Source organism: Erythrolamprus reginae, chromosome 3 (genome assembly GCF_031021105.1).
Source record: "Erythrolamprus reginae isolate rEryReg1 chromosome 3, rEryReg1.hap1, whole genome shotgun sequence".
Classification (NCBI taxonomy): Eukaryota; Metazoa; Chordata; class Lepidosauria; order Squamata; family Dipsadidae; genus Erythrolamprus; species Erythrolamprus reginae.
The window spans coordinates 113351912-113372176 of NC_091952.1; the positions used below are offsets into that span (position 1 = coordinate 113351912).

The window sequence follows — 20265 nt, forward strand, 5'->3', positions numbered from 1 at the left end:
TGGAGTTCACTGGAGGCTGCCCTGCCATGATGCGATGTCAAGTTGGAAGTAAAAAAAAAAAAAATCAGGACTTTTTAAAAATGCTGCAGGATGTGGGACAAATTGTTAAAAATTGGGACTGTCCTACCCAAAAGTGGGACATCTGGTCACCTTACCTAAAGGATCAGAGTAGAGGAATTAGAAGGCAAATATAATTTTAAAATTATGTGCTATTCTGGACACTGTCTCTCAAGTTTAGATTCCAATTTTGGAAATAAAAATGTCAAGGCTGTTCTGCATTCTCACCTATTACTTTGTCTTCTAGTTTCCATTACTGATTTTGTGATGGAAAACAATTTGTTGACAAAATCAAGAGAAAAGATGAAACATCTCCAAAAGGAGGTAAGAGAAAACATTTGTTCATACGCTGTCACAGTAAATGTGTGATGGAACATATAGAAATTTTAGGCAGGTAGTTAGGTAGCTAGGTAGGGGATAGATAGGATAGATAGATAGCCAGGATAGATAGATAGATAGATAGATAGATAGATAGATAGATAGATAGATAGATAGATAGATAGATAGATAGATAGATAGATAGATAGATAGATAGATAGATAGATACAGACAGTCAATCAGACAGACATATAGATAGAAAGAACAGTAGGTAGTTGGAGAAACACAGATAGACAGACATACAGAATATGAATTGTGATTTCTGTTTATCCTCAGTTGACCGTTTAGGTTTTTGTTTTGACCTTTGAAATACATAGTTAGCTTGCATTAGCAACCCAAGAAAGCCAGTTTGGTATCGTGGTTAAGGCATCACCCTGCGTACGCAGAGACCGACATTCCTTGCCCCAAGAAGTTTCTTCAGTTTTGGAAGAATAGTAAAATGTTATTTTTTTTTCAGTAGTGTGAATTTCCAGGCATGTGTCAAAGATTAGATGGCAGAGATATAGTTGGTACCCCAGATTTGAAGAGGAAACAATGTTTAACATCAACCCAAGTCATATAGAATTGTTGATAGAAAAAATAGTGTCTCTAATCACCTTAGAATATAATTATGAGAAAAATGAAAATAAATGATTTTTTCACAATTGGTAATGGTTAATAATGCATGTGCAGCATATTTTATGTAGTATATATGTTCGCTTTATATTTCTATTGCATATATGAAATCCATACACACATCTATACAGACTAGTTTATTTGTAATTTCTGTGAAAGAATGGCAATTATCAGAGCTGATGCTAATTCTTGGTCGGTTCCTTCTTTGCTACATTAGCTAGTTTCCTTGGCCACATACAATACCAATAGCAGTGAAATAAAATTTAGATGATTCATAATTGTTTTGAACCACTGTGTTTTACATTTCCTAAAGAAATTAACTAAGACTATTTTTTTTTCTAGCCCAGCATAAAGTTGCGTTCCCATCAGGTAAGCAATCTAGTACATAAGGAACCTGTTGAGTGTGCATGACTGAGACATAGTTCATATCATAAAAAGAGGGGGGAAAGCCCAGTGTGACTAATTGGGTAGTGAGGGGTAGCAAGTGGGCTGCTACGGAAATATATTCCTGACTTATGATCTATTTTGGCTTCTCTAGATTGTTCAGACAAAAGAACTTCTTAAGGAAAATAAGAAACTTTGTCAAGAAAAAAAAGAAATTTGTGAAGACTTTGAAGAAAAGTTGAGGAGGTGAGAAAATTTTGGATAGCAACCCTGACTTTCTCATCGTTTCTTCAATATTTCAATTAGTTTTAATTTTAAACAAGTTTTACAATTTGAGTAAAAAAACCTAAGGGGGCTAACTTCACTCTGCTCTTGATATTTTACAGGAAAGAAGACGAGATTCAAAAAATAATAAAAGAAAATGAAAGTCTCAGCACAAAAATTAAAAAAGATGCCATCAAGAAAGTAGAGCTCCTCCAAGAAATTAATGAGTTGAAAGAAGAACTGCATAGGTGAGAAATGTTTATTTTTATTTTATTTATTTTATTTATTGGATTTATATGCCGCCCCTCTCTAAGGACTTGGGGTGGCTTACAACTTATAAAAACATATACAATACAAATACAATTGCAAATCCAATTAAATTAAAACTATAGAGGCAATCTAAAACCCTCAATTATATTAAAAATCAGTCATACCCATTCAAACAACAGCCATACAAACATTTGGTCGGCCAGGGGGACTGAGATCTAACTGCCCCAAGGCTGGTGGCATAAATGAAGGGGGGGCAGAGCGAATCTCCAGGGGGAGCTGATTCAGAAGCCCCCACAGAAAAGGCTCTTCACCTACGCACCACCAAACGACATTGTCTAGTTGATGGGACCTGGAGAAGGCCAACTCTATGGGACCTCACCAATTGCTGGGATTGATGCGGCAGAAGGCGGTCCCACAAGTACCGCCAAGTACCGATGCCATGTTTGGCTTTATAGGTCATTACCAACACTAATTGTGTCCAGAAACCAATCAGCAAACAATGCAATCCACGTAGTGTTGGAGAAAGAGGGGCATGTCTAGGAATGCCCATGACCATTTGCACGGCCACATTTTGCACAATTTTAATTTTCCAAACACTCTTTCTTCAAAGGTAGCCCCATGTAGAGAGCATTGCAGTACTTGAATCTCAAGGTGATAAAGGCATGAGCGACTGTGAGTAGAGACTCACGGTCCAAATAAGGCCGCAACTGGTGCACCAGGCAAACGTGCCCCTTGCCAGAGCTGAAAGATGATGTTCTTTCCCCCCCAGAGTAATGGACCAGCAGATGGGAGTATCCTCTGAAAGCTTTCTGGGTCCATCAGGTGCCTGGGAAGGAATCCCCTAATCAATTCCATCTCCCTGCAGAGGAGGATTGAAGCCTTGAAATCAAGCCGTAGCAGAAAATGATCTGACCATGACAAAGGCAACATATTTAAGACCCTTAATTTCAGATCATTGCTCAACTGCTCTGTGGGGAATACCATGTCAGGAGCATGCCCCCCTCATGAGTTGCACCCTAAATTACTTCGGTCAGGTCCATGGTTGCCATGGTGGCCATAAACTCCTGCACCAATCCAGAGGATTCTCCGAGCAACAGGTTAATGTCCACCAAGACAATAAGCTTGGGGAACTCCACTGCCAGCCCAGCTACCTCCTCGAGTAGCACAGGCAGGGCTGTTGACACGCAGCTGGGAGGCAGGTACATGAGCAACAAGCCCACCTGAACCCCTAGGTCCAACTTCACAAAGAGGGACTCACAATCCGTAATCTCAGGAGCAGCGAGCCTGCGTAGGCTGAAGGTCTTTTTCGCTATAATAGCCACTCATCCCACCTTCCCTGGGGTCGTGGCTGGTGCCACACCTGCAACCCAGCTGGGCACATTTCAGAGAGAGGGACTCCTCCTTCTGGGCCCAGCCAGATCTCAGTAACACATGTCAGGTCAGCCTCCTCATCTAGGAGTAAATCCTGGATGAGGGGAGCTTTATTTACAACTGACCTGGCATTGAATATCAACAGCCTGAGCCTATGGTTTGAGATTCGCTTGTCGCCAGTACCCCAAGCTAAGCTCATGGGGCCGGAACACGGGATTGCTTTCAAGCAGCGACCTCTTGTTCCTCGAGAGCAGCCTACCCCATGTCTCCCAACATATCTGCCTCTCCCCAGCAAAACCGGGATATTCTGGCCCTGTGCCACCCTAGATATGGGCTCCTCCACTCCTTCCGCCTCTATATTGCAAGAGGGCTAATATCTCTCTGGTCCTTATATTTTACAGGAAAATGGCAGTAATAGAAAAAATTACAACAGAAAAAGAAGAAATGAAAATTGAAATTGAAAAAACAACATTCCAAAAAATTGAAAATATTGATAAAAATGAGGAGCTCTGCCGAGAACACTGCAAATTACAGTGGAGGTGAGAAATTTTTAGATAACCACCAGAAACTACAGAGGAAAGGCTCGTAAGTCTTCACATAGTTCATCAAATATTTGCACAATCCTATTAAGTTCACCCTGTCTGTATGACATTCATAATTTCATAAGGTATTTTTAATGTGTATTTAATAAAAATTGAATAAAAAGGTTGATAATTCAAGTTAAAAAAAACCCTGGGGGCTAATTTCTCTCTGGTCTTCATTATTTGCAGGAACACACTGGAAATTTCAAAACTACAGAATGAAAAAGAAGAATTACAAATAAAAATTAATGAACTTTTTAAAGAAAATAAGAAACTTTGCGAAGAAAAAACTGAAATGTATAAGGAGTTTGAAGAAAGCTTCAGGAGTTGTTTGCGTTTGCGTCGAGGCTTGTAGACCAGTGATGGGCAACCTTTTGAACTTATTGTGTCAAAATTTGCCAAAAAACCGAGCATAACTCGGGTGGTGTGTCACCTTGAGGAAAAAAACATAATTTTGTGCTAAAAGTGTCTGGTAACCGATTCCAGGCACTCCAAATTTCCCGTTCATAGTGGCACTCCTCTTGATTCTCCAAGCGGCACCTTTCTACATTCTCAAGCTTTGACCTCAAGTCAACAAACAAGCTTCTCCGAGTCTTATTTTCACTTTGTGGAATAGTCCCCGGACTCTTTTTTTTTAAAAAAAGACTCCTGCAGGAGAGGTAGGGGCGCCCTTGCCCCAAAGACTCACTGAAATGGTGAATTCTCACGTGAATTGCAGGTTATTTCCAGAAGCCTGAGACAGATATCCTTGCAAAGGTTTGACAGAAAAAGCAAGCAAAGAGCAAACTTCAAAAGAAGGGAAATGACGGGAGGGAAGGAGGAGACGAAAGGAGGAAGGGAGGGAGCAGAGGGGAAAAGGAAGGAAGGAAGGAAGGAGAGAGAGAGAAAGAATGGTAAGAAGGAAGGAAGACAGGAAGGAAGACAGAAAGAAAGAGGGAGAGAGAAAGAGGGAGAGAAAGAAAGGAAAGAAAGAAAGATGGTAAGAAGTTAGATAGAAAGAAAAAGAGAGAGAGATGGAAAAATGAAGGAGGGAAGGACGGAAGAGAGAATGAAAGAGAAAAAAAGAAGTAAGGAAGGAAAGAAAAAGAAGGAAGGAAGGAGAGAGAGAAAAAAGAAAGGTAAGAAGGAAGGAAGATAGAAAGAAACAAAGTGGGAGAGAGAGAAAGAGAGAGAAACAAAGGAAAGAAAGAAAGATGGTAGGAAGACAGAAAGAAAGAGACAGAGAGAGAAGGAAGGAGAGAGAGAGAGAAAGAAAGAGAAAAAGAGAGAATGAAAGAAAGAAAAAAGAAGAAAGAAAGATCCCATGGGCTTTGAAAAGGGGGGGCACGTCGAAGGGCAGCCCAGCCTATCTCTTTCCGGTGAGAAGCGGGAATAGCCCAAGGAGCAAGGCCCTCTCCAGCCTGTGCCCAGCTGAAGCTGCGGGAAGAAAGCAAAGGCCACTCCGCCAGTTGCCTCCGTTGCCCAATTCCTGGCATAGAAAATCGAACAGAGGGAGGGGGAGCTTCATCCGGAAGAGCGAATAGAAGAGCTACGGGAACGTCCCCCCCCCACACGCGGGCGCCCCAAATCCCTCCATGTTTGAAATTTCTGAACCGCAGTTGGTTCGAAGATTTAAAATCCGGTCGAGGTCGACCTGGATCTCGAGAAGTCCCACGTTTTGTGCAACATCTGACGGCCCTCTTTCACCTACCCACCCCCAAACATTGGGAAGCTGCGCGTTCCCCGTAATGTCTGATGGTGGAGACTTAACGATCCCCGAGAGACAGTAAGACAAAAGGCGGCAACTTCGTTCTTAGAAGACCCATTTTCTGTGCGAGCGATGAATGGGATCGTAATGCCATCTGCTGGACAAACCGCAGTATTGCTCCCTCGGAAACGAGTAGAAAAACCCCTTCGGCCCAGCTCCGTTCCCGGAAGGGGCTCTTTGGAAGGAACAGGTTTCATTGTAATGGAAAGAATCGGCTCACTCAATGAAAGAGAACACGAAGCGACGATATTTCTTCCTCTGGAAAAATGGACACCTGACTTCCTTAGTGGCCGCATGTCACTGAAAATGGCTACGCGTGTCAGTGCTGACACGCGTGTCATAGGTTCGCCATCACTGGTGTAGACGCTCCGCTGAACTCTGAATGCTCCTCAAATGAAAAAAATAAACTTTGGATTTTAAACCCCATTGAACCTCTTGGAGTCTCAAATAAACTGGACTAAGTAAAAAGCTAAAACTTTGGAACCTGGAAGCTAGGAGCCAGATGCGTCCGATAGCAGAAGCTTTGTTTAAGGGAAACATTCGTTTCAGCTGGCAATATCCGGCAATTATAATGGTCTTTCGAGAGGGGAAAATGTACCGAGCAAAGTCGTTGGAGGAAGGGAAGGAAATGCTGGGAAAACTTGGTTTGAATCCGGATTTAAAGCAACAGGCAGAAAAAGCAACAGAGGCGATTGAAGAGGGGGGTACAAGAGGAGGAGAGGGGGTTAAAAATCTTTTTGAACTTTTGCAATCAACATTCCCCATTAAGGAGTTCTAATTGAAAAGGCAAGCTCTTTTGGAGAAAGAGAAAGAAGCACCAGATTCTTCCAAAATGGAGGCAAGAGTTACGAGGCAAAAAAAGAAATGAAATGTTTTTAAAATATTTTTGTTTTGATTGTTTTATATATTAAGAAAAAGGTTAAGGTTTGGTCCTGATTTAATTTAATATTTGTTTTAATTTTAATCAAATTAAGGGAGACTTGGGGAGGGGAGTGTGGGGTTTTATTTCCTTTTTTAAAGAAAGGGTGTTAGGGGGGGAGCAACAGTTTTGGTGGAATCGTGCCCCCAGTGGTGCCTGATCAAAACAGCGGACTTCCCCTCCGCTTTTCTCTCATTGTGAGAGAAATTCGGGGGGAGGCACCTGGGTGGGAAGATTCTTTTATAAAAATGAAGAATTTAATAGAACTCTGGGTTACAGGAGGGGAAAACGTTAAATGGAAATACTATGAGTGATCGAACAATTATGGCATTAAATATAAACGGTCTTGCATCGCCTCTAAAAAGGCACAGACTATTGAAATTAGCGAAAGAAAATCATGTCAATTTTTTATTTCTTACTGAAACCCATAAGGGACGGAAAAGAACGGATAAACTGATTGACAGTAATGAATGGAAAGGTATTTTCGAATCTAGAGGAAAAATAAACAGTAGGGGGGTAGCTATATTAATAAATGAAAGGAACCCATTTCAGGTGATACAAACAAAAGGGGACAAAGAAGGAAGATTATTATTTGTAAAAGGAAAAATAAACCAAATTACAATAACACTTGCGGTAATATATGCTCCAAATGTAAATGCTAACCAATTTAGTATGAATGCAAAACGTAAATTGGATTTATTTTCAGAAGGGATGGTGATATATGCTGGGGATTTCAATGTAGAAATAATGGCTAACAACAAAGAAAAGAAACAACTACATTTAAATAGGTTAAATATGACAGACCTACATACTGATAATTTAAATAGAGGAACATATTATTCTGTAAGACATAATAAGTTTAGTTGTATTGACTATATATTTATGAATAAAACAGGAAATATTCAAATAAAAAAAGCAGAAATTAAGAGTAATTGGATATCTGACCATGCACCCATAACAGCAGTTATAAAAATAGACTCCATTAGTAGACAAAGAATTTGGAGATATAACACAATTGTTTCAGTAAGTGAAAAAAATAGGGGAAAAATTCAGAGAGATATTCAGGAATTTTATAATATAAATGAAAATGGTGAAATGAGGCAATCAGTTATCTGGGACACGAAGAAAGCAGTTGTTAGGGGTAATTTAATCAGTATGGAGTCTTATATTAAAAAAAGTTGGGGAATGGAAAGGGAAAAAAGAATAAGGGAAATAGAATTAATAAGAGAAGATTTAAGAATAACAAGAAATAAAGAATGGAATGATTTGTTAAAACTTACAAAGACATTTGGAGAGATTGTATAATAATGTCCTCACAACATTAGATGTTTCACAAACATGGAAGAACTCCAAAATTGTAACAATTCCTAAACCAGATCGAGATTTAAAAGAACCCGGTTCCTACTGCCCAATTAGTCTACTAAATCAAGATTATAAAATTTTGATGAAAATTTTAGCAAACAGATTGGAAAATATACTACCAAGAATAATTGGAAAGGATCAGTATGGATTTATAAAAGGAAGAAGAATATATGAACCTATTAGAAATATAGTGAATGTGCTGCACCATGCTACTAGAACTAAAAGGAAAATGGGACTATTAAAGTTAGATGTTTATAAAGCTTTTGACAAAATAAATCATGACTATTTATTTCAATTATGTAATAGCCTGAATATGGGGAAACATTTTGTCAAGTAATAAAAGAAATATATAAGGAAAATATAGCCTATGTTAGAGTGAATGGAAATAGAACGGAGAAGATAGAAATAAATAATGGAACCAAGCAAGGATGCCCCCTATCCCTGATGCTTTTCGTGATGGCAATTGAAACATTAGCTAATAAAATTAGAAAAGACAAACAATGGAAGGGATATCAAATAGGGAATATGGAATTAAAATTAAATCTATTTGCAGATGATGCTATAATAATTACAGAGACACCAGTAGATATGATTAAGAGAATGATTGTAATACTTCAGGAATTTAAAGACCAATCAGGGTTAAAAATAAATATGGAAAAATCAGAAATTATTTGTTTAAATACCGGGCCTAAAGAACAAATTGAAATACGGAAGGTATCAGGTTTAAAACGGGGGAATAAGAAAATGAAATATTTAGGAGTTTGATTATTAAAGAACCCAGAAAATATGGTGGAATTTAATTATAATTTAATATGGAAAAAAATTCAGAAACAAATTAAGAATTGGGGAAATAAAAATTTGAGAAGGTTGGCTAGAGTAAGAGCATTAAAAATTATGATTATCTCAAAAATGCTATACATTTTACAGGTAATGCATGGAACCTTCCCAATAAGGAAATTAAAAGAATGGGATACTAAATTAAATGCTTGGATAGAAGGTAATAAAAGTCCAAGAATTTAAAAAAAAAGGCTGATAGCCACGGAAGGTGAGGGAGGTTGGGGAAATCCAAGTTTGGAGTATTACAGGGATGCATATCAAATAGATAGATTAATTGAATTACAATTATTAGAAGAGAAACCATGAGTAGAATTAGAGAAAGGAATTAATGACATTAAGAATCAAGAATTATTATTTAGGAAATGGAACAAGATAGAAATAAATAGATTAATAGATCCAACTAAAGCGATTATAGAAAGTTGGATGAAATGGCAAGGCAAATTAAAAATGACAAATTCTAAATTAGCGACGCTGCATGTGATAAATATAAAGAAAGAAAGTAACCTCACAAAGATAATATGGAAATTAAAGGAAAAAGGTATACAGAGAATTGAACAGTTATATGAAAAGGATGGAAGGATCAATAGAAATGAAATAGAGAGATGCCTTGGACAACAAAATTGGTTACAAGTTAACTCAATAAGTACGTATTTAAGTAAAAGGGAAAATAAAGAAATATTCCTCAAACAAGAAACAAATTTAGAGAAGATATTAAGGGAAAAGAGTAAGAATATAAAAGCCGGCTTTCCGGCAAAGCAGCGCACTTTTCAAATGCGCTGCTTTCCTGCAACTCTTTCCTGGGCGGGGGGGGGAGGAGGCCACTCCCCCCCCCCCAGGAAAGAGGTGCAGGAAAGCAGCGTGTTTAAAAGGCACGCTGCTTTCCTGGAAAGCTGGCTTTCCTGGCCGGCACAGGGCTTTCCCGCCACTCCCCCCCGAAAACACAACGGAGACAGGCAGGGCGAAGCGGCGTCATGAGGCTCAAGCAGGTAGCCTCCGCACTTTTCTTGGAAGAGGAGGAGAGGGGGCGGATCGGGCGAGCGGGGGCAGCGCCAAGAGGCCAGGGGCACGTGGGGGCGGGAGGCACGATGGGGAGGCAGGGGAGGCCACAGCTCCCTTTCCTTCTACTGTTGGCGCCTCTCCATCCCCGCCCCCCCGGCAGGCTGGCAGGGGGATGGAGAGCGTGCGCCCGTGGAAAAGGGTGTGCGGGGGTATTTTGGGGCGTGCGCATGCTCACGCGTGCAGCTTACGGGGAACGGTGCCTTCTTCCCCACTTTCCTCCCTCACTTCCTTTTGCTTTCAGAGTGAGAGGGAAAACCAAATAAAAACAGGAAGGAGGCAAGGACAGAAAATGGTGCATGGCTGCAAAACAGGAGAAGGGCATTTTTCAGCCACTTTCTGGGACTGAAAAGTTGAGGGGACCCAAGCAGGGGCGGGTTCTAACTTATCTTGCCACTGGTTCGCTTCCTCGAGATGGTGACTGCATACACAGTGCTGGAAACTGGGCTTCTCCACATGCTCAGAAGAAAATAAAAATAAAAAATAAAACGAGGGCTGTGCCCATGGACCGACACTGACCAATCCGGTTCATTAACATCATCATGACATCACCAGTGGGTCGCTATCGGTTTGGGTGAACCGGTCCAAGCTAGGAGGGACCCATCCCTGCTCTGGACTCACAACTGCTGCTGGAGGAGCAGTTGTTTATCTGTGGCTAGCTGGCTTGGCACAGAGTCACCTCCTCCCATTTGTTCATGGTCCCTCACTACTTGGTCCCTTCATAATTGCACTCATGTAATGGGCTGTATATCGAGTCTTCCTTTGGCTATCATGCTGCATGGACTTTTGGGTTTTTTCTCAGGTTTAAAATAAGGTCGTCACTTTTCAAACCATGAATAGCACAGAGCCAGGATACTTGCAAGGCCTCTCTCTGTCTGAGACAGATAAGAATGGGTGTCTCCGGGTCCCCTCGCTTAGACGTCACCCAGTGAGACCATAGCTGCCCCTGCCAAGTGGTAAGAGGATTTTCTATGACATTCAGCATCCCCCCTTCATCCCCTTATTGGGTGAAATGGACTCGTCAAACAGTTGGTTCTTCCTCTAACGTATGGGGTAAGTTGAGACTAGAGTTCAGAAGGTGTGGAGGGAGAATGGTTTTGTTGGTATGATACGCTGCACGGTTTGTGATTACTATCATTTTGTTGGCTTTTATATTTTATTCTTAAGCACTGACCCGCCCAGGAATGTTGGGCATAAGATGGGTGTCCACATTAGTCTCCTAAATAAAAAGAAGGGATTACTATGGTGTGATCTGCTGCCCAAGAACAAAATCAAGCCGATCCCAATGAATGAGGAATTTGCATTCAGCTGACTAGGAAGGGAACGGGGAATAAATCTCTTTGATTGAAACAGTTTGAGTGTAACAGAAGATGGAGGCAGTTGGGAACTTCTGGGACCTCACATCATTCAGGCAATCCAACCCTGATGTGACCTGAGTTAGATCCTCCAGAGAGATTTTCCCTCAACAAGGTGGCTGTTGGGAGGGACTATGCAGATTCCCTCCTACTTGCATGATCACCTCAGTTGTGGGCTTTTCCCTTGGGAGCAAAGAAAAAAGAAGTTGGAGGACAACACACAGTAAGGACTGAAGTCTCACTTTCTGGCATTGCCATTTTGCCAGCTATGAACAAGCTGGAAGAACAGAAATTATCAGGGCAAAGCAAAGGAATGATTACCCAGAGGGAGAGACCTTTTTGTGGTGTTCTTAGAAAAGACTAGTATGGAGGCATTTTTAAAAATAATAAATGATAAACTATTAAAACCTGTTTGAATATTTTTCACTTTCAACTCCTTGTCATCTTCCTGGCTCAGGAAACAGATCTCCACTCCACATTCTTAAATTCATCTCTGCATCACTAGGAATAGGATGGGCAGGAACTGCTACAAAACCCTCCAGTCCAGCACCTGAATTTCCAGGGTTTTTTCCTGAGTTTAGTCATTGATGTCAATGATGGTAGAGGTGGCTGCTATGTTCCCAGGACCCCTTCTGCTAGCACAACTCTCTGAAGTGGTGATGTTATAGACCAAAATATTTGATTCCTTACCTCTGGTTGTTGGTCTTGATGCTTGTCTAGAATTTTCCCCAAGGCCCAAACAGAATGATTGGGGGGGTGGGGAGGTTCCCACCTCTGACAGAGTGCACTATTTTATGGTGCTGAAAAGTTGCCCCAAGAAATCTCTTTGGATTTGCGCAGAGGAAAGTTCTTTCTTAAGATCAGGTATGGGGTTACGGAGGCTCGCAGCTGGCAACTGACTGCGCGTTAGTCTCAAAATAAATAAATAAATAAAATAAAATAAATAAATCCAATTGAGAGAAAAAACCTCGGACAAGAAACTTGAAAACAACTTTTTCTCCTTGGTGAGACAACCTAGATTCAATTCAGGATGACCCTTTTATTGAAAGCAGACACAGAAATGCAGGCTTCTACGATGCTACATTTCACATGGGTCTGTTACACCAATTCAAATTCATAACGTATTAAGCGTACAAAATATAACCAATAAAAATCACACAACCTGGGCTACATTTCAAAGTGCTGATTCATGAGAAAAAGAAAGCGAGAGCGAGAGAAAGGTCCCATCAGCCCACCTCGTGATATATAACGTTTGCACTTTTCTTAGGCTAGCAGCAAAGAAGGCAAGACAAGAGTGCTGGGAAGGAGAATGTTGCTAGAGAAACTGGGTCATCATACGTGTCATGCTCAAGGTCTATGCTTTTCGCACGCACATTCCAAGACACTAGTTCCCGCGTTCCCACAATCAGGAATTCCTTTGACCTGCTTGAGCTCTTTTCCCCATGCAGGTAGGTAGGAAAATTTCAATTGTGGGATGAAATCCTGTCAGCTTTTAAATGGATCCTACTGATCTTTTTAGAAAAACCTTCGATGAAATGTTGTTTTGAGGGGTGGGATCAGATGGGATGCAGTTGTCCTTCTTCCTACACAAGGTAACTGGCATCCTGCCAAACACATTCCTTGCTATAGTTAAAGTTAATTTGACTTTCCTTTGAAAAAAAGGGGAAATTTTTCCAGATTTATCCTGATCTGAAAATGCCCAGCATAATCGCCAGCACATTTTTGGGGCCCTGCCCATCTGCTCTGTGCACAGGATTAATTGCCATTGTTTTGGGGTAGGACTAACATTTCTTCCAGGGTCTCTGGTGGAGAAGGGATGTCCCAACTGCGTGAGATCTAGCCCCACCTGGCTGGCTCTTTAATACCAAGAAAGCGGCCCTCTTGCAGGTCTAAATTGGGGTCCCCAACGAGATGAATTCTGTTTTAGCTCAGGGGTTGGAGAGAATCCGCCCAATGGAACAAGGCAGAAATGGACCTTTTTGGGGCCTTTTGGTAAGAATCTGCCTTCAAACTACTGAGTGCCACAAGATCCATCCAGGATGTGCCTTTGACTAGATTGACACAGCCACCTCACCTTCCAGCTGATAGGCCATCAGAAGTCGGGGCAGAGCCGAACTCAAACTTGGTATCTCTGAATCCCACTCACTTTCACGAGGGATCCCTCAACCTCTCACTCCTGGTTTCCACCAGAGAGCTTCTAGCAGCATTGCCAGCAGTGTCTTTCCTACAGAGAAATCATCCAGGCCACTGATTGTCCATGGGGAAGACCGGGGCACCCCCATACTTGCTTGGCATGCTGGGAAGATATCTTAAAGACAAGATTCCATTCTGAGCACCCAATTTTTCCCAAAATCATTGGATCAAGTGGAAAAGAAGCCTTAAAGGAGGGCTCTTTAAACTTAGCAACTTTAAGACTGGAGTCCCCCTGGACGTTGCGCACAGGAATTGTCATGACTTTCAGCCGGTCCTGGGGCTGCTATTGATGCGCAGTGGCAACCCATCCCTGAGTACAGGGTCTCCAACCTTGGCAACTTTTAAGACTTGTGGACTTAAACTCCTAGAACTCCTTAGTCAATTTCAACTCTGGGAGTTAAAGTCTGCAAGTCTTAAAGTTGCCAAGGTTGGAAACTTCTTATCTAGTATAGCTGTTGGAGGTTAGGCTAACTCTAATGTTCCCCTCCCCTTCTCTGTCTTTGTCTGTCTCTTTCTTTCTCTCTCTATCTCTCTCTCTCTCACACACACAAAATCACAAATTGTACAGTAGAATTTTAATAACTAATAAATCTAACTGGCGAGCATAGTTATGTCCTTCTTCCACATCTGCAGGAATCCCAAAGTTTCTCTTCCTAGCTAGTACTTCAGTGGGAAGGAGATAGATGCAGTGATGGGCTACCAAAATTTTTACTACCACACTGTGGTTGTGGCTTATGCATTTTGTTTCAACATCTTTCAGTACAAATTGGGTGTTCTGGGGGTGGAGTTCCATTTTTGCTACCCCACTGCCTCCCACCCCCCGTCCGGGCAGTAGCCCAGCCCTGATTATCTACTACATAAAGTGTATGTACATACATGCACACACAGCTCTTCTAAAATTATACCCATTCAACCTCATTTATTGTGACAGGAAAAACATACCCAGAGCCCAGAAGGGAAAAAAGAAAAGAAAAAAAATCAAAATTTTGCTACCGGTACTGAGTACCTGACCATACCCGTAGGAGCCCATCACTGGAGATAGGTGAATGTTATTACAGGTAATCCTCAACTTGTTACAGTTTGTTTAGTGACCCTGTGGAAAGCTAGCACACAACCCTGTCTTAGAAGAATGAAATATTTGGAGAAATATTTAAAAGGTAGAATATTATATTTCCCTAAAGGAGAAACATGCTCTTGGAAAACAGCCCCCACCTTTCTTAATAGCCCCAGCAGGACTGGACCAGCCTATCTACAAGACAAAAGACCTTCAGCCTCAGTGATGCGATTAGCCCTCACGAAAGATCTAACCAAGGGCAAAATCATTCAGCCGCAATAGGACAAGCCCCTTCATTTCATTAGCAAGCTTCAACCATGCCTGAGACTCAGATAACTTACAAAGTTAACTATGACTGCTGCATAACCTGGGAGTCTGACAAGCCAACAGAATACATTTCTTGCACAGGAACAGGAAGCTTAAGGGCAAGGCCCAAGAGAGGGTATAAATACCTCAATCTCTCTCCTCCATATGTTGCCCAGTACCGCAAACCCATGTGGTCCTGTCCACCAATAAACCATCTTTACAATCAGCCTTAAAAAAGGCATTACATAATTTATCGTACGTTTGCTTATTTTGACTATACATGTCTTGAAGTACAGAACAACAAAAACTGAGAGAACATAACCCTAATCCTCGCCCAAATCAGTTCTTTCTTAGTATGTGTTTGCGGCCTGTAACAACAGCGGTTAAGTTCTCTCTTAATATTTAAACAATATAGTGACAGTCTATCTATCTTTTATGCATGTTCAGAAAAAGAGAGATTTCCCTCAAGCGAGCGGGCATGTATATCGCCTCGCCTAAATTTCCTCCTGATTTGTTGAGAGGTTCAAACATAACCAGGGGCAAATTTAGTTTTTTTTAGTTGTAACTGAATTTGAATTATTTGGATTTTGTTATACTGTATATTGTCTTTTTTATATGTTGTAAACTGCTCTGAGTCCTCAGAGAGGGGCGGCATATAAATCCAATAAACTTAAACTTAAATTGCTATTACCGTCCGCTGCTACTGGTGTGCTGCGTATGCAGCTTTGGTTGTCTTGTGTATGTGTTATGTGTGCATGTCCCCAGCATGTTTTTGCTTCTGTACATGCACAGAAAGCAAAAATGCGGTGAATTCTTGTGAGGAGACACTCTGAGTCTCCGGAGAGACGGCATACAAATCTAAATAATAATAATAATAATAATAATAATAATAATAATAATAATAATAATAATAATGATGAGGATGAGGATGAGGATGAGGATGATGATGATGATGATGATGATGATGATGATGATGTCTGAGGGAGGGAAAAACACCTTCCCCTCTGGAGGCCGGAAATTGCCTGTTTCACAACTTCTGGTGGGCCCAATAAGCTCTTGTTTCACTCCCCAGGCTCCAAAGGCTTCCCTGGAACCGGGGAAGGGTAAAAATGCCTCCCCATCCCCCAGGAGGCTCTCTGGAAGCCAAAAACACCCTCCCAAAGCCTCTGTGTGAGCCAAAAATCAGCTGGCCAGCATACACCTGCATGTTGGAGCTCACATGCCAGCAAATATGGCTCCGCATGCCACTTGTGACACCCATGTCATAGGTTCGCCATCACTGCCTTAGACTGTCTACAGTCGACCTCACCGCATTCCTTAGAGGTCTATAAGGGGGCGTGCATAAGCACACCATCGTGCCTACCATCCTTGTCTTACTGTCCTATTGTCCAAATTTACCTGTACCTACTTTGCTTTTGTTTATATTTATACCAATACCTGCTATCTTGTATGTTTAGACAAATAAATAAATAAACAGCTGGAAGACAGCAGTTTGGGAAATGCTGGGCTTGATCGTGATTGTGAATCTTGGGGATCTCTTTTGCACTAAACTGATGCACAATTGCGATGTGCACACACCTGTTCCACTGTCCTTTCACAGAATAATAATAATAATAATAATAATTATTATTATTATTAATTTATTTATTTATAATGCCCTTTTAACAAGGGGAATGACAGCAAGCCATATACAACTAACAAGGACAGGCAGTAGGCAATACACACACTTAGCTGAAACACAACTAATAAAACCACAAAACCTATTGAAAACATTCCCAACCTCTCCAATTTCTTCCCCTCTTGCTGATCCCCAGAACAAGGCTGTTTCAATCTGTTGAATCAAAGAGGAATGTCTTTAGTGCCGTGGTGAGTGAGGCTACTCAGGGGCTTCTCAGCTCAGGATATTTTATCTCCCAGTATTACTGCCAGGAAAACATTTCTCTCCCCCTCCCCCAACAATATAATAACAATTTAAAACCACAAGAAAATAAATAATTCATCCTTTTAGCCGGAGCTAGATGGTATAACTCATCGGCCACAGGCCTGCAGGCAAAGCCAAGTTTTCACAGCCTTCAGGAAAGCCAGGAAGGTAGGAAGAGTGCGGATCACAGGGGTCAATTGATTCCAGAGTGGTCACTAGATGGCAGCAAAGAGACCTTTTAGCATCTTGCTTATTTTGTGGGTCTATCAAAAAAGTGTATTGAATGATCAGAACATTAAGGAAAAGTGGTTGAAGTCTTGATGGCTAACTTTATTATTTTTATTTAATATTTAGGTAAGGATTATTTTGCCTTTACGTCTGCAACAAAACGAGCAGCAAAGCTAAGAGAACTGAACCATATCTGACTGCAGAAATCTAGATTGACTACTAGATAATAGCAGAGAAATGTGAAAAGATTATTTTGTCCTGCCATGTGGATGTTTGCAGACCAGCTTACCTAATCTTAAACAAAGTAAGTGTGGGAATGATTTTGCTCCCTGTAAAAAAGACTGTTCTTCGCTGATTTAAGAGATTTTGGTAACTAGATTGAGAACAGTTGTGATTTTAAAACTGGTTCATGGGATTTGGACAGTGATAGTAGTGGATGTGAAGAAGTCAGAAGTGTCCATACACATAGTGAAGGCAGAACAAGAAACTGCCCTGAAGATCACAAACCTCTCTTGCTGTGCCTTCAACAAACTTGATTGCATGGATATATTGGCTGCAAAAATCACAAGAGTTACAGAAACCCCAAGCTGTTTGCCACTACCAAATAGTCGTCTGGATATTTGCAACCTAAATATGCTTCTTGAAGCATAGGATGTGCTTATTAGGCAAAAGGAAGGAAGATGCCAGCCAGAAAAGACTGTCCCATTACAAAAGACATTTTGATGCTGTGTGGTTCAAAAGCTCCAGAATCTGTCAGACAAGTCCTAGCCCTTAACTTCTCAAACTTGGAAAGCTGCTTCACAATGGATGGAAAAGGGGATTAGCCAGCTTGTTTCATTTCCCCCAGTTTTTAAATGCACCCCATGCCATCTCATCCCATCTGATTACCATCTGGCAGGTTTTATCTGTGGAAGCCCTATGTGTAGAGATCATCTATCTATGTATCTACACTATGTTGTCATTATAGGTAGTACTTTCCACATGTAAATGTCATCTGAATCTCTTCAGTTGTATCCAAGATTCGTCAGGTTTTATTACACAGTGATCCCCCATGCAACTATAGGACAGGAAATGGCAAGAGACAGGTTGAATAGTAGAACTATCGATCACCAGCCAGTATGGTTGAGGAGGACAATTCTTAGGTTGTAAGATCCAGTATAATTCAACTTTATCCAGAATGGAAAGTTTCGGGATAGATAATGGTGGTATTATAGTCGCAACAATTTCCATAGGCAAATTAAACATGAGGTAAACATAGCAATGGTCTTTACTAGACTGAAGAAATGTGTTCAAATTGGACTGTACACTTTACTCTTGCACAGGGTCTTTTTGCTCTTTTTCTGTATTAAACAGAAATTTTGTTGCTAAAAAGCAACAAAAGAGAAATTAATTAGAGGTGGATATTGCCTGAAATAACTGAAGATAGTAGTTTGTGGCTCAGAAATGTTAATTCTAGCCTTCCCTGTTACCAACTTTATTAGGTAAACCTTTAAGGGGAGGCTACTTTTAACATTTAAGTTCTGAGGTTCAATATTCCATGGTTGGATTTGACAAGACTTGCACTCAGTTTAATTTGAATTGGGAAAAATACACCTCAATTTTATTTGTACGTACTTGCTTTATAATCCATAAATGCCAACTCAAGAGATTGGAGAAAGAATTGTCAGTGGCTGTAAATATTGTGTTAGGATTGAGCACAATCAATATTAATATAAATCGTAAGGATACAAGCAACAAGTTACAGTCATACAGACATAAAAGGCAGGAGATGGGTGATAGGAATGATGAGAAGACTAATAGTAACAGTAATGCAGTCTAAGAGAAAAGTTTGACAGTGGTGAAGGAATTATTTGTTTAGCAGAGGGATGGCATTCAGAAAAAAACTGCTCTTGTGTCTAGATGTCTTGGTGTGTAGTGCTCTATAGCGTCATTTTGAGGGCAAGAGCTGAAACAATTTATGTCCAGGATGCGAGGGGTCAGTAATATTTTCACGGCCCTCTTTGTGCAGTATACAGGTCCTCAATGGAAGGCAGGTTGGCAGGAATTGTTTTTTCTGCAGTTCTGAAACTCAAATTGTTCACTCCAAATCATAACCACTCCGAGTCTTCGGAGAGGGGCGGCATACAAATCTAATAAATAATAATAATAATAATGATGATGATGATGGTGGTGGTAGTGGTGGTGGTGATGATGATGATGATGATTGTTGTGGTTAGCTCTGGCCCAGCTCCTGCCCCAAGGAATGTGGAGGTGGATGCAGGGGAAACATCAACATGTCATATGCCTGTTTTATTGCTGACAGAGTCAGGTAATGCAATTTCCTCAGACGAAGAAGAAGGTGGGGGTGACTTGGAAGAGGGGGGCTTGGCACACAGCCCAGGAAACCAATCTCTATTATCTTCGGTCGATTCGGATGAGGAAGTGTTAGATCCACGCATGTGCAGAATTATGCATCGAAGAGAACAATTGAAGAAATATTACAGGAGATAAGAGTGTTTGGCTGGGGCTCCAGTAATTAGAGCTGCTGATATAAATAGCAGCATGCTGGTTTGGCCGTTGTGGAAGATTATCTGATCATTGTTTCTTCAGAACCCTGCCTTGCTGTTTCCAGACTTTGTTGATTTTTCACGACTTTGAAACCAAAGCAGAGCAAAGTGTGGGGGTCTCACTTTGTGGAAGACGGAGGGCTGTGACGTTCCTTCACAGCTGCTAGCTAAGTACTTAAGGACTGATTAAGGGGATTGTACAGACTACGAGGTTGTTTTTGGACGAGTGCTCTTTGCAATACAAAAAGGGTGCTTTGTTTCTTTTGAATTTTTGTGATAAAGAACATTGTTTTTGAACTTTCAAGTGTGTGTGTGTGTGTGTGTGTGTGTGTGTGTGTGTGTGTCTGAAATTTGTACCCTTGAATTTTCGGGAGACTCATATCATAAAGCCCGGCAGAACAATAGGTAATAACCAACACATCTGTACATATTCCTCTTTTTGCTTCTTCTTCCTTTTTTAATATTATGGGGCTATAAATCCCTTTCCTAAGTTCACAACCACAAGGGCATGAAAACAGATGGACCAAGGCCTCCCACAGCAGGTTGTTAAAAGAAAAACAGGTAGTTTGATTATGAGGTTACCTGTTGGAACATATGAACTATAATAAAGAGAAAGAAACAGCAAAAAGACAGGAATGAAGACAATGACAAATTCAGCACACCAACATTCAGGAGGAAAAGCAGAGTTTGCCAGAAAGTTCTCAACCTTTTTGGGACTCGTAGTCTTTCGAAAATATGTTGCAGGTATTTTTGTGAAATGGTGGGAAGACTAGATGAGTTTTCCCATCCGCCAAACAGTAGTTATGAGGCATTTAATTAAT

At 41.0% G+C, this 20265-nt stretch overlaps 1 long non-coding RNA gene across 1 annotated transcript; it reads left to right on the forward strand.

The window, feature by feature from the left end:
- Positions 1-329: 329 nt before the first annotated feature.
- Positions 330-1635, forward strand: LOC139165779 (uncharacterized). The gene is made up of 3 exons (XR_011558798.1): positions 330-381; positions 1393-1419; positions 1589-1635. It is a non-coding gene; the product is annotated as an uncharacterized lncRNA (long non-coding RNA).
- Positions 1636-20265: the final 18630 nt, after the last annotated feature.